This window comes from Wyeomyia smithii, chromosome 2, assembly GCF_029784165.1.
Source record: "Wyeomyia smithii strain HCP4-BCI-WySm-NY-G18 chromosome 2, ASM2978416v1, whole genome shotgun sequence".
NCBI lineage: Eukaryota > Metazoa > Arthropoda > Insecta > Diptera > Culicidae > Wyeomyia > Wyeomyia smithii.
The window spans coordinates 219,623,078-219,640,561 of NC_073695.1; the positions used below are offsets into that span (position 1 = coordinate 219,623,078).

Genomic DNA, 17,484 nt, shown 5'->3' on the forward strand with positions numbered 1-17,484 from the left:
GATTTTTCGAATTTTTTTAATCACCCAACTTCAGCTTCTTGAGTAGATGTGGTTCATGCAAAAAACTCATTTTCGAAAAAAATGGTCTTTAGACCACTCTGTTCCGCAACGGGTCATATAAACAATCCATAGGTGAACAGGAGTGAAAAGATAGAGTGGCGCAGAGTCTGAAGCAAGAAAAACCATCAAACGAACCGTCAAACGCTGAACCAAACGAGCGAAGCAAATAAACTTTACTACTACGCTAGACTTATTGGAAAGGGTATTGTGATCATTAAAAAATATAACAATATATCGAGTTTTTTTATAATTTTTATTCATTTTGATTATTATATCATTTAAAAACGGGGACAATAGATTGAATTTAATTTTATTCTGTTTTCTCATTTAATTGAATCATTCCCTGAACGTGTGTATGACGTCAGGACACGTGTATGAATGCAGCGTTTCAATTGTGCAGGTTTGCTTGCCCGATCGCAAACGCTGAATTGTTCGTATTAGTCTGAAAAGTAAAATAAAGGAAAAACATAAGCAATTGTTCTCATAACGGGAACATTAATTTTTTACTCTGTTTTTTCTGCCGAAGCAACCTTTCCTAACCTTCCAGTTAATCGTTGGACCATAATGTAATTGATGCTCCTAAAGTTGCCACGGAACTGCTTGGAGGCAACAATTCGGCAGCAGTTCTAGCAGCATTAACAACAGTCCCGGCAACAACAATAGTCCCAACAGCAGCAGTAGCCCAGCAGCAGTCTCTGGATTAAGATTTACTCTGGTCAAAATAACAAAAAAAATACACACACACACATAGAGTAAGACCAACCTCCACCATGCTCTCGTGCTGGTTTGTTTCACTTAAGTACGGCATTGGAAGCTTGAAGTGCACCCTGCTGCCACGAACAGATCCCGCTAGTAATTAACTTGAAGCTAATCAAAATGACAAAAAAGAACATTTTTTACATCAATTACAATTATTTTCTAATTTACTTACACTGAAAAGTCGGGTGTTTCCGATACCTCATAAAATAGTCTGCCGTAAGACAGATTGTGATCTCCGTTTTGTTCTACTAACCAGTACAGAAGCTTATGGGACCACAAACTTTTTTTTATTTCTCGTGAAACAAACAGTTTACAGTTAGACCAGCCGACGATATATAGCTTCAACCAAAGAACTTGTGTAACCATCAGAGTTATTCAGAAACTAGTTTTGGTACTACAAACACAAAATTCTAATGCAGCAAACTGCATCAAGTCAAGCACGCATTCATGTGTCAATTACAATCCTCCCAATTTACCCTTTAAATTATTTTATTACCTCGGCCACTCATCAATTCAAGTTCTTCCAGTACCGCTTGATTCGAAAACATATTCATCTGGTAGGCCAGTTAGATTCCAGGACTATGTTCTAGGACATTTGTTTATAGAAATACATAAACAAGGGTTTTTAATTTGATGTTTTTAGGAGGTTTTTTCCTGTATGGACCTCCTCACTGCGACCAGAATCGTTGAACTATTGTGAGATATGCCCGGGTGTCTGCTGTATTCCGCACTTCTATTATAAGCAATACCGCTTTTGAGTGGCATGGTTATTATTATGTTATCCTTGCTTGTGAGTAATGTGACTTTACCCTTCCTATTACACGCTATATGCTCTACTATACCGAGCCTCGTTCCTCCTGCCAAATCCCCTCACCAGTTTTGTTAATAAGAAGGTATTATAGAATTCAGCGGTAAGCGAGGGTAAGTGTTGGGGGAGCCTGAGAATAAACCCATAGTTAAAATCCTTTTCGATATCGAATGGTCTGATTCTACTAAGACTCGAACTCATGACCATCTGGTTGAAAAAGCAGTCGTCTTAGAAGGTTATAAACTTGTGCTCGCGATAAAAAATAATTTTTATCATTTTTGGTGTAGACAAACATAAAAAGTTTCATTATTCAAGAATAAAAACCGGTTTTTGCAGTAGAAAAAAAAGCTTTAAATTAAAACTTTTTCGTTCTCGAGTACGCTATTATTGTTATAAACGAGCCTGTCTAGAATTCAGGCTGAACGAGTTGATGGTTCTTCAGAACCAGTGCTTAACACAGCCACATATTTTGGAGAAAATAGTTTCGAGATAATATCGTTCGTGGCGTGTAGCGCGCAGCAGATTACGCGCTTGCAATCACTGTCAAATCGGTTCTACTGCTTAGACGTTTATGTTTTTTTTTGAGAAAAGATGCTCTAGAAATAATTTTATTGCTTTATCTGGAGGTACATATCCTTTCATAAAACGCAAAAAAAATATTTCGATGTTTTCAACTAACACAAGTTTACACAATATTAAATACAGATAAATTTAGTATTGTAAAAGGCCATATGGTGAGCGCATACTTTACTTTCACTGATAAGTGGCTTGATCTATTTTGAAAACACCGAAAGCGATAATTTATATAATTGTTTCAGGTTGCTAAAGTGGACGTTACTTTAATCTACTCCAACATTGAGCAATGTCGAATAGGTATTATGTAACATAAAGTACAAAGAGCAAAAAGTTGTGGAGCATTGTTTTCAGACACTCTCACTGGCCCTTCGATAGATTTCAATTTCAACTTTCAATTCAACGAATTGACACTGTCGTACCAAGAGCCTGAAAATGGTTTCCTTCAGAACTCGCACAGGCTAAATATGTCGAAAACATAATTGATAACGATTTTCTCAAGTTTAGAATTTGTTATCTGCAAAGTATTGGAAAAAATATTATTGATAAACATATCATCACATGGCGAATCCCCGATTTTCACGTTCGGTTCGGCATGATTTTACAACTAATAATGATAGAGTTCAGTTTTCTTCACAACTCTGTTAGTTTAAGCATTATTAACATTCGCGGTTTTCTTCGTCTGGTGTTCTATAACATTCCAGTAGTGGGCACCATTCCGCTAATTCGCTAATTAGCGATGCTAATATTCAGTTAGCGGTTTAGTGATTTCGCTAATGTTTGAGCTGGTTAGCGAAACTGTTAGCGTCGCTAAAATTTTGGCATCGAAACGCTAATCGCTTATTCGCTAAATTTTGAAGAGAAGCGACAGTATAAATATTTAGAAAAACTGTGAATTGCTGATGGCGTACGTAAATTGTTTCGAAAGATGAACATACCTTACTGCGAAAGTTACTGTTGTCAGTCTTTTTACTCTAGAATGGAGTTCCAAATATCGTACAAACCACAGGTCGAGGTTGAATTTTCGGCACACCAAATAAGAAATTACAAAGCGCTTGAAAATATTACAACTTTGGTTCTACTTTTTCGATTCAGATAATAATTGAATTTCTATGAAAACATTCCTGAAGTATCTATTTTTTAAGCAAGCTGAATAACTTTTGATACACCTTTTTTAAAAAATCAAGTATGAACACCGTTTTGTGAACCTCCTATTGTAAATAGCTCCAAAAAGTAATTGTTTTCGTTTGTTTTACCACAAAAGATCAAAGTGGTCCAAATCTTACAAAACACGAGCAATAAATATAGCGATGTGACTGTTCACATATTAATAAGTTAGCGATTAGCGATTGGCGAAAGTTACGCTAATGTGGGCTTAGCGTTTAGCGATTATCGAGCTAAATTTTCCGGTTAGCGGCTTAGCGATTAGCGTCGCTAAATTTTCTGTTAGCGGTACCCACCACTGCAGCATTCTAATACAATTCCTCACCGATATTCTAGTTTTTTTCCGTTTTGTGTTCATCATTTTTACTAGATTTTGTTAACTCTGGAAAGATAATCATATTTCAATGTGCGTAAAAGGATAATCATTAGGGTGGGGAATCGTTATATGGAAAAACGAAACTTGATAGCAAAAAGCCAGAACCAAGCTTTTTTTGTTCTATTTGGAGCCCCAAACAATCCTAAATTTATCGGAAGTCGATTGGTTTAGTCTACGCTTGGCGCATTGCATTTCAAATTTAAATGGAGATTTGTATGGAAAAACCAACGTTCTTGCATTTTCCTTCCTAAAGATCTCAAAGTGGCTCCAACCATAGGTTTCATGACTTCAACTGGTAGGTTTTTTGATGCCTAACAACTTGGCCGAAGACATCAAAGAACTAGGGGGTCCCAAAAAATACTGGAGCTGTATAAAGTTGAGTATGTCGAAATTTATGTTGCAAATCATTTTTTCTGCCAACACTGCCAGTGTACCGGCGTTAGTCAGATTTCTATCAGAAGTCACCTTTGAACCACATTGTAGATTTTACCTACGCCTAGAATATTGACCTGAAATTGTGTTGTTTCATCCAGCTGAGTGTATAAAATCGTTACGACAGGTTATTTCTGATGGGAATCCTACTGGCGCCGGTAAATTGGTAATGTTGGCAGAAAACAAGATTTCCTGCATTTAAATCGACATACTCAACTTTGAACAGCTATTGCTCTTCTTAGGGTCATTCTAACTCTTCAGTGCCTTCTGCAAAGTTGTTAGGCATCTAAAATACTATACTTTTATAAAATGTAGTGCATTATTAGATCATTATTGAGCTCTCTAGGAAGGTAAATGCAAAAAAGTAGGTTTTCCCAAATAAATTTTCATACAAATTTGAAATGCAATGCGCCAAGCGGAGACAAAACCAATCGACTTCCGGTAAGTTGGTGGTTGTTTGGGGCCCCAAAAAGAACCAAAAAAACTTGGTTCTGGAAAATCGTTCACTTTTCCCCACCCTAATAATCATACGTCAAATTGACTCACGACTTTTAAATAATTGAAAATGCAATTTAACTTCAAAATATATTTTTCAATGCACAATGGTCCAGAAACCAAATTTAGGGGGAAATTTGAGTCTAGAGCTCTATAGAAATATTTTAAGGAAAAAACTTTCTTTTACAAAGTTGTAAAATACGAAAAAACGCTCATTGAAAAATTATCAAAAATTAGGGTGACCCAAATTTTCGATAGAATCAAGTATTTAACTTTTTTGTCTTCGTAAATAGAAGAAAAAGTTGTTCTATAATGTAATAGCTCCGTTAATTTGAAGTAACTTTAAAAAAAATGTTTTTCTCTATCTTTAAAAACAACCGACCATAAAAAACGACCTTAATTCAATGCTTTCATTTCCAAAAATTCATAACTCATGAACCAGTTGATCGGTTTTCGATTTTTTCTACATCAAAAACATCTACAAAAAAAAGAAAAAAATTTCTAGAGCCTTTAAATCAGGACTTTTTGTAAGATATCAGAAAACTAAAATTTTCATATCCCCAATCTTGGCACTCTACCCTAAAAATTTTAAAACGTAACGATTTTCATTCATGTTTTCAAATAAATCAATCGTGTGATATGCATTTTAACGCGAAATGGATGATAAAACATGTGCATTTTTGACTTGAATGAAACTTCGCATTTGCTTGCGACTAGAAGACACATGACTTTTTCGTAGATATTCAGATCATTTTAACATAAGCAATATAATTTGAAAAGCGTTTTGGTTCTAATTAGGGACAGTGGTAAATCGCGATTTCGCGGAAGCCGCGAATTCCGCGAACTTCGGCATCAGCCGCGAAAATTACAAAAACCCGCGAAATGCCGTGAAAGTAATGAAAAATAGCAACATTCTATGTCATTCATGAAACATTTCGATTTAAAACCTGCGGAATTCATCAAAACCAGCAACATGGACAAAGCTGAAGAAGACTTGGCACCTCGATGGCAACGCGACGTCTTTTCCTCGCAGTACTATTGCTCTCTTGCAACCCGATTTTTTTTAGCCTGGGTTGAATTTTCGAAAGGTTCGGTTACTAGATACTCTTCGAGCAGAGACTTTGGCGATTGGTGACTTGCAAAATTCCAAAGTTTGCAGTCATGAAATCGAACTTGCAAGATGAACTAAGTACATGCAGCCATATGCAAGGGGAACTAAGTACAGCAGATTGGTACTATAATTTTGGCAGGTATTCGGATCGCAGACATTTTCGTTAAATTTTACAGCTGGCAAATAAATATTCAGCGTTTTCACTTGGTAGATACGGAACGCAGCGTGAGCCAGTATAACTTGAATAGTACGAGCCCATCGACACCAAAATTTGGCTGAAGACAATTTGACACAGTATGTACTTGTCAATGCATAGAAATCATGAATCGTCAGGTTAAATATATTATAAAATAAACCGGTTAATTTAATATAATATTTAACTAAACCAGTTGTTTCTTGTTTTCTGAAGAAGAAGGTTGCCGCGAAATTACCACGAATTTTGAATACTTTCTATTTTGCCACCCGCGAATTTCCAATTTTTTTGCCGCGAATTACCACTGTCTCTAGTTCTAATGCATGTAATAATAAAAAACTTGTATTTAAGAAACTTATAAGAATGTTGCCTATCAAAGCAAATCAATTCCTAGATTTGAAAAAAAAAATACAATATTGTAACAAAAAAAAAATTAATTATTTCAAATTATAACTATGTAAAATTAAAGGCATTTAAAGACTTGTAAGATTGAGCACAAATTATTTTTTAATATTTTGGGCAGAACATTTTTTTTTACATATTTTCAAATTTTCAAGACGATTTCGTAAGTACGTGTTGTAAGCTGGTTTAAAAATTAGCTCATATTTATCGAGTTCCTGTCAAACGGTCATGATTTGCTTTTTACGTAGTTTTTTGTTGTGATTTTTCACGCATCTTTTGAACGCGAATTTCGGTACTTCCACAGTTGATTATGTGCATACCTAAGAAAAGTCGCGTTTTACTTTGATTGCTTTGAATAATATTTTTTCAAATTGTGTCAGTTGATTTTATTTTACGGACCATGAGAAAATATTCTCATACGTTCCATTGGCCCCAGCTCGAAAATTTCGTAAGTCCATGATCTAAGTTTTTCGAGAAAATTTTTTTTTGAGATAAAAGATCTCAGCATTTCACGTATTTTGCATGATAAAATAATTTTGACAATTTTATGTGCATTTTTTCATTGGTCACTCTGAGGCTCTTTTTCCCAAAGTCTGCTTGAGATCGAATTTTGCATGACGACTTATATTGAGAAGAAAAAACTTCTACGCCCCAAATCTTATCCCATACATCGGCACCCTGATACAAAGCATGGCGAGCTTAAGAGTAGGTTGACAGAAAGAAGCAAGCTAGCGCGAGAAGGCGAAGATTGTCAACGATTTGAAGATAAAAATAAAAGGCTAGAATTGTACAACAGATCACTATGTACTTGCTACTATTGTCGACGAACAACTATAAACGATGAAGCAGAAATGTTTTTATAGTTTTGTAACACTATTTTTTGCAAGGTATAAATAAACACGTAAAAATTGATTTTGTTTATTATATGTTTTAATAATTAAACACCGGGAAATTTTATTGAATATTATCGGAAAATCGGGAAAGCCCGGGAAATAGACAATTTATTTAGAGTGGCCATCCTGCTTTTTGTTCAAAAAACAGTAAATTAAGTTTTTATTTGGACCTTTTTTTTTGTTTTTTTCTTTAAATCAATAATATTAATAATTACTTAAATAAATTGAATTAATTGTGGGTGAATAGACAAAATATGAAATATTTATTTCAAAAACTAAGCGCTAAAAAGCGAGTAAAAAAGAAATCTTATAACGGTAAATCACGGCAGTCTACAATTTTAGGAACTTTCTAGAATGCCGACAATTAAAAAAACACATCAAGCTGACACTGGCATGATAGTATCTGTAGCCAATTTTTAACATTATTTAAACTTAGCATGACCTGTTGACAATTGCTGTTTTTCACATATGCAATTGTGGTAAACTAATATTTAAAATCTTGAAACATTCGCAACTCGTTAGATCATTTCAGCAGTAAAAACAAAAAAAAACTTCAGCAGTGAAAACAAAAACAAAAACTTCAAAAAATGAAGTTTACACTAAAACTTGTTTTTCATTGTTTTGGATGGCACTTACCTGGCGAGTGCAGACGCACTATATGTTGAAATAAAAGAATAATTTCTAAAAGAAGTAATCCATTCTCGAATATCGAATATCTAGGAACCACCTCTTCCTTAAAACCACCAAAGAACACACTTGCTGGTTGCGAACCAGCATTCCTTTGTAATCTAGCTCGGATCAAATCCGTTTAAAATTTGCTAGATCTTCCACTTCACTTTTCAATAAACACCGCACTTCACCCCATGAGTTTTACAATTTTTTTCACCACAATATAAAAAGTTTTTCACACCGCTGCATTCCAGCAAACTTAGCACCAAAAAAAACCACACACTGTTTGCCAGCAGCCCGGAAAACACTTTCGATACTTTAGAAACCGCCGCGACGATCAAAACACGCGAAAAAAATTTCCAACGCGACACGAAATAATCGAACTTTTATTAACAACTCGATTCAAAATAAAAACTGCGCTACGTTTGCTATCGAAGAGAATAAAGAAAGTTCAACACACACACCAATACAATAAATCGTGCATCTGTTTGCGCGACGGTTGCTATCGGTGAGAATAAGCTCTGCGCCAATGCGAGAAAGACAGAAAAAAATCAGAAAGAATATGCCCGGCGCCAAAAGAGAAAGACGAAAAAACAGAAATAGAGCGTCCAGCGCACACACCAATGCGAGAGATCGTGTATTTCGAGCGAATCCGCATGAATTTTGAGAGAAGCGGGTCGGATGGTCCGAATCGCGTTCCATGAAATTCTGACTGGGTTGAAGACTCCTCGCTTTTGTTGACCGTTACGCGATTCCGCATTCTTCGGGCTGTGTTCCAAAGAGTGCTCATCGATGTCTCCCTCGACGTCTCGTTCACGAACCGACGCCAATATCCGCGTTTCTTTGCTTTAGACAAGCCTTTAAGCTTGGTATCAAGCTCCGAATACCGTAAATAGTCGCCAGGAATACCTCCCTTCTGGAAGGCCAAAAACGCGTCGGATCTTTGCGTGTAGACATCGGAGCACTCTTGGTCCCACCACGGAGTGGGAGGCCGTTCTTTGATCGTTACGCCGGTATATTTCTTCGTTTGGGCTTGCAACGCGGCGTCGAGAATCAAGCCCGCAAGGAGGTTGTATTCTTCAAGTGGTGGATGATGTTGAATCGACTCGACCGCTTTTGAAATCATTTCCTCGTATAACTTCCAATCGACATTCCGTGTGAGGTCATACGGAATGTCAATTGGTCGCATGCGAGTTGACCCGTTAGTAATTGAAATAAGAATAGGCAAATGGTCGCTACCGTGAGGATCGAGGATTACCTTCCATGTGCAATCCAACCGTAGCGACGTCGAACATAAGGATAGATCCAAAGCACTTGGGCGCGCTGGAGGTTTCGGGATACGTGTCATTTCACCGTTGTTCAAAATAGTCATGTCGAAGTCATCGCAAAGGTTATAGATTAAAGAGGAGCGGTTATCATTGTAAGGGGAACCCCAAGCCACACCATGAGAGTTGAAGTCTCCCAAAATCAAACGTGGCGAGGGAAGAAGTTCTATTAAATCAAAGAGCAGCCGTTGCCCAACCTGTGCTCTGAGAGGAATATATATTGAGGCAATACAAAGCTCTTTACCTTGTATTGTCATTTGACATGCGACAACTTCGATGCCTGGAATCAAGGGCAGGTTAATACGATAGAAAGAATGGCACTTTTTAATCCCTAAAAGTACTCCTCCATATGGGGTGTCTCGATCAAGGCGAATAATATTAAAATCATGGAAGTTGAGATCAATATTTGAAGTAAGCCAAGTTTCACAAAGGGAAAATGCATCGCATTTGTTTCTATTTATTAAAACTTTAAATGAATCAATTTTTGGTAAAATACTTCTACAATTCCACTGTAAGACAGAGATAGAATCCTTCATATACGCAGATGAATTAGGCATCGAAGGATACAATCGCTGCAAGGAGGGGCCGTTGGGCAGTCAACTGCTTCAAAAATGATCTAACTGTTGGGAGAAAGGCTGTAAGAAAAATTTTAATTGGATCGGGTACATTGAAAGTTTCAAAAATCCAGTCCACAATGTCAGAAAATTTCACTAATCCAGAGTATGTTTCATCAACTGGGAGTGCAAAAGGAACAACTGGGGTTTTAGATGTTCCTGGCAGTGCTGGGAACTCCTTCTGGGACTTTAAATTTGCAAGCCCAGGAGGAGTTTGCTTCGGTTTTTCCGCAGTACTGTTTGGTTTGTTTGTAACTTTCATTTCACTTTGAGAAATCTTAGGACCTTTTCGGGAAAGTTTAGGAGAGGAAATATTTTTCCTCTTTCTAGACGCCCCAGGATTGGCATAAGTTGTTCCCGCTGGTGAATCGTCAGAATCGGTTTCATCAGAGGACAACAGATCAAAAGGGTTTGATGTAATGGGAGAAGTGGTAACGGTCTTCTTCAGCATCTCAGCGTAAGAACGCTTCGAACGCTCTTTGAGAGACCTCTTTATTTTATCCCTGCGCTGCATGTACACCGCACATGTCGAGAGCTCATGTTGACTCTCCCCACAGTGAATGTATTTTTCAGCATTTTACTGCAGGAATCATCCGCATGATTTTCCCCACACTTGCCACAACGTGCCTTATTGCAGCAGTAGGCGGCGGTGTGGCCTAACTACTTACAATTCAGGCAGTTCATGACGCGAGGTACATATAATCGCACAGGGAGACGAACCCGGTGGATCGAGACGTGGCTTGGTAGTGCTGACCCGGCGAACGTAACTCGAAACGAGTCTGACGGAGTGTATACTGTTTTGCCACCGACGATCGATGCTGACCGCAGTTGCTTGCAGTCGAGCACCTTTACATCGGAACATGTGTTGTTCTTAAAGCACCCTTTGGCACTTTCCAATATACACTCGACGGACAGACTCGAATCGGTTATGACACCGTCGATCTCAACGTCTCGTGCGGGTATGTTAACGCGATACTCGCGTGTGAAGAGCTCAGAGCAGGCTATATCGTTGGCCTCTTTCAGGTTACTGACCACGAGGTTACTGATTTCGGTCACGCCCTTGTACTCCTTCGTCAGGTCTTTAGAAATCTGCAAGAGGTTCAACTGTTTCGATTTCGGTCCCGCCTTTGGCCGAAAATAGACAGTATAGCTGCCCTGGGCTCCGTCTGGGTAAAGCCTGGGGCGAGGGGGGACTGAAGAATGAACAGGGGAGGGGGTAACAGAAGGGTCAGGGTCAGAGGGGCTCGGGGATGGTGGCGCGGGAGGCGAGGGATCTACATCCATCGCGCTAAGTCTAGCGCATTAGCGCCGACAAGAACACGTACCTTTTTATTTCTCTCTTCCAGCAAGGTTGGTTGTCCGATCGTTCGAAGCTGCAGCCGTTACAGCCAGCAGCACCAATACAGCAGCACCAAACAGCCACCAGCAGCGAGCCAGGTGTGAGATCACTCTACACAGCGATACAGCTCAACTGTCAACTGATGGCTTCTTCTTCTTCCTTTTTTGTGTTGAAATTCTCGTCCACTCGTCCAAATCGGCCTACGCACCAGCTGGCAGTCACGATGCGAAACAGTTGCACAAAGGCGCGACCTTGAACTCGGATTTATTTCACTTGACCAGGCAAACAATGCCAACACTTGCTCACACGTCTTTTGTTTTATATTCTATCGGAGCGATCACCAAACACGTCCGATACTGATGCGTGTTCGGCACAGAATGTTATTATTATTTATTATTATTTATTTATTAACATAAGTTACGTAAGGCAATGCCTTTTAATATGTTACAAAAAGATTTACCATTGATTGGCTGTCTATCTTTCATGTAGCTTCCAACTTAAAAAACTATTCATTTGTATTAGTTTATTTTGTGTTTCCTCTTATTTTAATTCTTTAATTTAATTTGTACTGTTAAGCCATGCCAGCAAATTGCGCTTGAAGACTGCTAAGTTTGTAATAGATTTGATTGAAGACGGTAACGAGTTCCAATGAACAATGCCTCTAACAAAAAGTGCTGAGCCATAGTCACAGGTTCTATGACGCGGTACAGAAAAGTTTCTTGCTCGGAGATTTCTTACAGGCGTCAAGTTCGAAAAAAGAAACGCAGGTTTATAAGTCATATTGATTTTAAAAATTGAAAGACAAGATCTGTATTTATAAAAATGTGAGAAACTGCAACCTAGTAGAGCTGCATGGTGATGTGAAACATGCAAATATCTGGGAAGATTATAAACATATCTTACACATGCATTTAGAGCCATACGAAGCTTATTTAAAACACCCACAGCAGAATTAGCGAAAAAGGGAATCACCGTAAATGAATTGAGGGAGTATTAATGATTTGAATAACCGCAGCTTTGTTGTAATATGTAAGTGTTTCGTAACTAAATTCAGACGTATCAACGCGTCATAAATCTTTCCACACTGGGCATCAATGTGGGCATCCCATTTAAGCTGACGTGTGAAAATAACTCCTAAGTTGTTTATCTTATCTACAAAATGAATTTGCTCACCCTGAAAATAAAATTGTGGAGGTGTGAGTAAAGCTTTGGAAAACAGTATAGCTTTAGTTTCCTGGGGCTTAACAAATAGAAGGTTTGTATTCGACCATAACGATATTTTGTTCAAGTCGTGGTTTATTTTTATAGCAACATCATTAATGTCATAGTTATGATTGATACAAAAGTAAACCTGAACGTCATCCGCGAACAAACGAATCGAGCAATAATCTAGGCTAGTAGACAAGTCATTAATGAAAAGTGAAAATAAAAGTGGACCAAGGACGGATCCTTGTGTGACGCCAGATAAAATTGGCTGAAAAGAAGACAGGCCAGCGTCGTACCTCGAGACGCTCTGGGAGATATTTTTTGATTCAAACGACCAACTCAATTTCCACGAGTTTAACATAATTCGTCAAGACCGAAACTTACACGGTGGAGGGATGCTTTTAGGGATCAAAAAGTGCTATTCCTTTTTCAGAATCGACCTTCTCTCGATCTCGAATATTGAAGTCGTTGTCATTCAAACGAATCTGAATGGAAAAGACCTTTGCTTTGTTTCGTTATATATTCCTTCTAGAGTGCCTATAATATAACTAGAGTGGCGCCGTGTCATCAAAAATAACGCTGGTAACACTGGTAACACTCAACATCCTTTCTCTTTTCCCCACACGAGTTTAATGGGTTGTTTGCTCAATTGGAATGACACTGACAGATATTTTCTATTCCAATTTTGACAGTGTCGCCACTCTATATATATTTAAAGCACTCTAATTCCTTCATGTGTGCGGGTTGAACAGAGGCAACTTTCTGATATAGCAGAATTTCTTCCCGAACCTCTTTGATTTCGGGAGATTTTAACTCTCACTCTACTCACGGGGGTTGCTGTACGACGACTGTAATTTTATCGATGACTTCAATATGACGCTTTTAAATACTGGGTGCACGTGAAAGCGTGCTTGACCTATTCCTTTGCTCGACATCACTAGCGTTAGATTGCAAGTGGAAATAAATCAATGATCATTTCAATTGCTAATGCTTCAACTCCTCCGGATCCAATCAATATTTCATATGACCTTACACGTAATTTTTATTGGAAGCGTGTTGAGATTATCATAGGGGAATCCATTGAGTCTTACGAGGAACTTTCTCCGGAAGAAGAATACACGTTCCTTTCTGGTTTGATCATCAACGCCGCGACTTAAGCTCAGACGAAACCGATACCCGAGGTAACGATTAGCCGGCATCCACTCACCAAGTGGTGGGACAAAGAGTGCTCTGACCTGTATGCGCAAAGGTCCTCGGTGTATCTGGCCTTCCCAAAACACTATTGATCTGCTCCGAAGGTACGAAAGGACGGATCTAATCTAAATGATTCCACTGGCTCCGGTGTTTTCCACGAAAATTTTACCACCTCCTACAAACTCGATGCTCCTGCTTCCGTGTACACTGCAGAACTTGCTGCTATGCTAATAGCGCTCGTTGTATATAGAAGCTTGACGTCCGAAAAGTTTCTTCAATTTCGTGATGTTTCTACGAACTTCAATTCTCCTGCCAATCATGCATAGAAGCAGCCTCACTTTCCCGTTGTCGTCCAACTGCTTTCCGTCCACATCCAACGTCCGTCCAACGAATTCAAGACTGTGGATTTCAGTCCACGATCCACAATCTGCTGCTGCTGGGTAGTTTCTTCAGCTGTACAATCGCTCGGTCATCTTCGAATTCGATGTTACGTGAAGTCTTCAAAAAAAGGAGCTGCAGCGCTGCTTCCGGAGGTGACTTGAACTTCTTCGTAGTCAAATATGTTGCGTTCTTTGGAAATGATACCGAATTATGACTGTTAAGAGCTACTTTAATAGGTCTAGTTTCTTCGGGGGTCAGAATACGAATGACGATTGTTTATCACAGCAGTTTTTTCATAGCCTTGACAGCACGGCACAATACATTCACTGGTTAACGGAGCCAACTAAATAAACACTAAATGTTTCCTATATTAATGCAAAACCGAGTTAAGTTTCCTCTTGAAATTTATTCTTCGTTGAAACTTGACATTATTCCAAAATTTTTGGGGAAAAGTTCCGGATGAATGAAAATAAGATAAATTTGTATCTAAAAACTATGTTTTAATTTTATTTTCAATTTCAAGTTTTTTGAAAACAATCAAATTTTTGTAATGCCTTAAAGCTTTTGGCCGACTAATTTTCAAAATCGTTTTAAAGTTTTGAAATTTTAAAGTTTTCAAGTTTTAAAGTCCTTAAGTTTTAAAGTTTTAAAATATTAATATATTGTAGTCCTGTTTCTTTAAGACTTGTGACAAATTGTCAAACAAATGAATGTGATTCAAATAGGTATGCATTAATTGAATAGTGTTGCAAAAATCACCAAATTACCCAAGAGAATTTATCGCTCGCCATTACCAATAAAAGTCATACGTTCATAATGACGGTCTTTCCTACGAAGCATCTTCGTTCGACAGTAATGCAAAGAATACTCCATCCGGGAGGTGAAATGACATGTTAGACCCTACCTCGCTTCCGCTCACTCACACGTACCAGATCTGCCGTCATTGCCTCGCTATGTGCTGCCAAAACTCGTGTAATCGGTCATAAAAAATACCTGTTGGAGACCACCCCTAGGACAACCCTCTGGGTATTCTTGCATCGTAAATTTCCCGAAAGTCAATTCAGGTCCAGTCGGAGTTTATAAATAAAAGTATTCCCACTCACCTTTACTTACCTGCACGTTTATGTGTATATTAGTATTCAGCAGCTGGGACGCATTTCCACTGTCCGCTTGTAGAATCCTATTCCGAATAATGCAGAGTCTTCTTTTTTATATTTATTACGACTACATCGTACTCGTGACTACAAGTTCGTGACAATTTGGACGAGAATTTGGCTGGAATCGCAACCGAGCCGGGAGCGAAAATGCGGATATCCGAGAAGTCGTCTGTCACATCAGTCTGAACGAGAAGATGGCTTTTTAACAACAGACGACCGACCGGGGGCTGAGTCGGATGAGTCACATTAAGTAAACAAGTAATTTATGAATTGCAATAAAACATCATAAAAATAGTAATAAAATCGCTGCAAAACATGATTTATGCAACCGAGGCGTTCAAGAGATTTCAATGTGAGGAAGATGTACATTCTTTTCAAGCTGCTTTTATGCGTAAGATTTTACAAAAAATGTAGACGGCGTAAGAAAGCTTCGTTGAGACTTTTTAATAAAAAAGTAGTCTATTTTCAGAGATAAATACTCATTCTTATTCAATGCATGATTCAACTTTTTGTGCCAATCGAGCATTTGTATGCCTTTAACTTAAACTCTATGCAATCTGATAAGTCTATCCAATAATATCGCTTCTTTCGCAGTTTGGCATATGTACCACATCCTTTACCGACTGCAGCAGTCCTTCCTTGCACAAATCTCATCCTCCCACATGGTGAGTCACGAACTACGAAATCCACCGATGATTAATTACCGGTACGGTCAGCAGTCAAACTGGATGTCGTAGTTCATACACCGCTGTTTCTGGCTGCCACAAGATGACAATCTTATCCCATTTCGTATTGCTCCGCTCCGGTTCGCTGCAACGTAAAACAATGCGTCCCGTTTTGCACTCCAGAAATGATTTATGAGCAAGGCAAAATTAAATACGAGGTTCCTAGTTTATGTGACGGTACCGTTTAGCCCCATATTTCCTGCTAGCTTTCTTTCGGTATCAGTATGCAATATCCCAGCTAGGTAGCGCTTCTTCATCTTCTTACTTTCGTTCGCATTTTGTCAAAGTCCAACCGAAAACATCCGCATGCAGAACTGGTGCTCTTGCATTGCACCCCGAATGACTCGGCAATGGCTCGTTAAACAGTGATTGCCTGCTGCGGGTTTGTTCCTCAATAACCTGTTAGGATCATTTACTATAGAGACGCTTCGCTTGTTTGCGGCACTTCTTTTTCACCAGAAGGAGGTACGAGCTCTAACAATGTGCTTAAGTATTCAAACATTCTGAAAAGCTCGCAAAATAATAGACACCTTCACTGTTAAATGGCTGCTGCATGACGGAACCACATGAAGAACGATAAACGGAAGCTGGCTGTCACCAACTCAAGGCCGGAAGTCGTCTTGCTGGAGACAACAAAAAATGCCTGGGTTTTTCTTTTGTTATCTGGGTGCAATTTTACAGCTACCATCAATTTATCACACGGGTCGGGAATTCAATTTAGAAGTTCATTTTTGCTGCTGGCTGAGGATTCCATTCCTCACTAGATTCTACGCCTGGTTACTTATTCGCCTGCCCGCTGAACTATTCTGAGAGCAATCAGATACAAGTTGGTTTTACGACATTCTTTAAATGAAACAGACCGCGTGGCAGTGGAGTGCTGATGGGCCAAAGACCACAGAAAAAATAAATAAAAATAACTGTAGAGATCGCTAATGAATCCCGAACTCAAGTTCGCTGGCTTCTTCATTTACAATCCTTTCATTATTTCGAGTAATGAGTTATTGCACCGTATCCAGTCTGCACCGAATAGAAACATACTGGTAATAAATTTAGAAGTTTTTCCGCCAAATTGCCTATTTGCAACAGATCCGAATACAAGCTGGTGGAACAGAGCTTATAAAAGCAGCAAAAGTTGTTCAGTTCAATAATGAAAGTTTGCAATACATCTGTTCTGGCCATCTTCAGAATTGAGCAGCATCTTGTACGCAGAAACTTTTGCGGTGCAAACGATTCCGAAAATTCGCTGCAGCGGGCTTCAGTGTGGATCGCAGAGAAGCGTGCGATGCAATGAAACTTTTGAAATGTTATCAATCAGCAGCGTGCAGTTGAAAAAATGGGAGATGGTCATTCATTTCATGTCAAGTGACCAAACGAATGCATCGGTCAAATCGGATTTGAATTAAAATGGGTGCAAATACTAATTTTATTATATAACTGAAAGGTTTTAAAGTCAGTTGCCTGTACACGAGTTCAAGCTTAAGCAGTTTTTGCGTTCTTTCAGTCGCACAAGTTTTGAAATGATATGCCACTTACATAAATAGAGCAAAATGGAGCGATTTCAAAAAAATGTCTTGATATTTTTTGACGCGGGACTACGTCTTTGTTTAC

The 17,484-nt window shown here is 38.6% G+C and overlaps 1 long non-coding RNA gene across 1 annotated transcript; it reads right to left on the reverse strand.

Moving 5' to 3' along the window:
• Nucleotides 1–375: 375 nt before the first annotated feature.
• Nucleotides 376–1,120, reverse strand: LOC129725063 (uncharacterized). The gene is made up of 3 exons (XR_008728010.1): nt 824–1,120; nt 568–755; nt 376–502 (listed from the first exon to the last, which is right to left on the reverse strand). It is a non-coding gene; the product is annotated as an uncharacterized LOC129725063 (long non-coding RNA).
• Nucleotides 1,121–17,484: the final 16,364 nt, after the last annotated feature.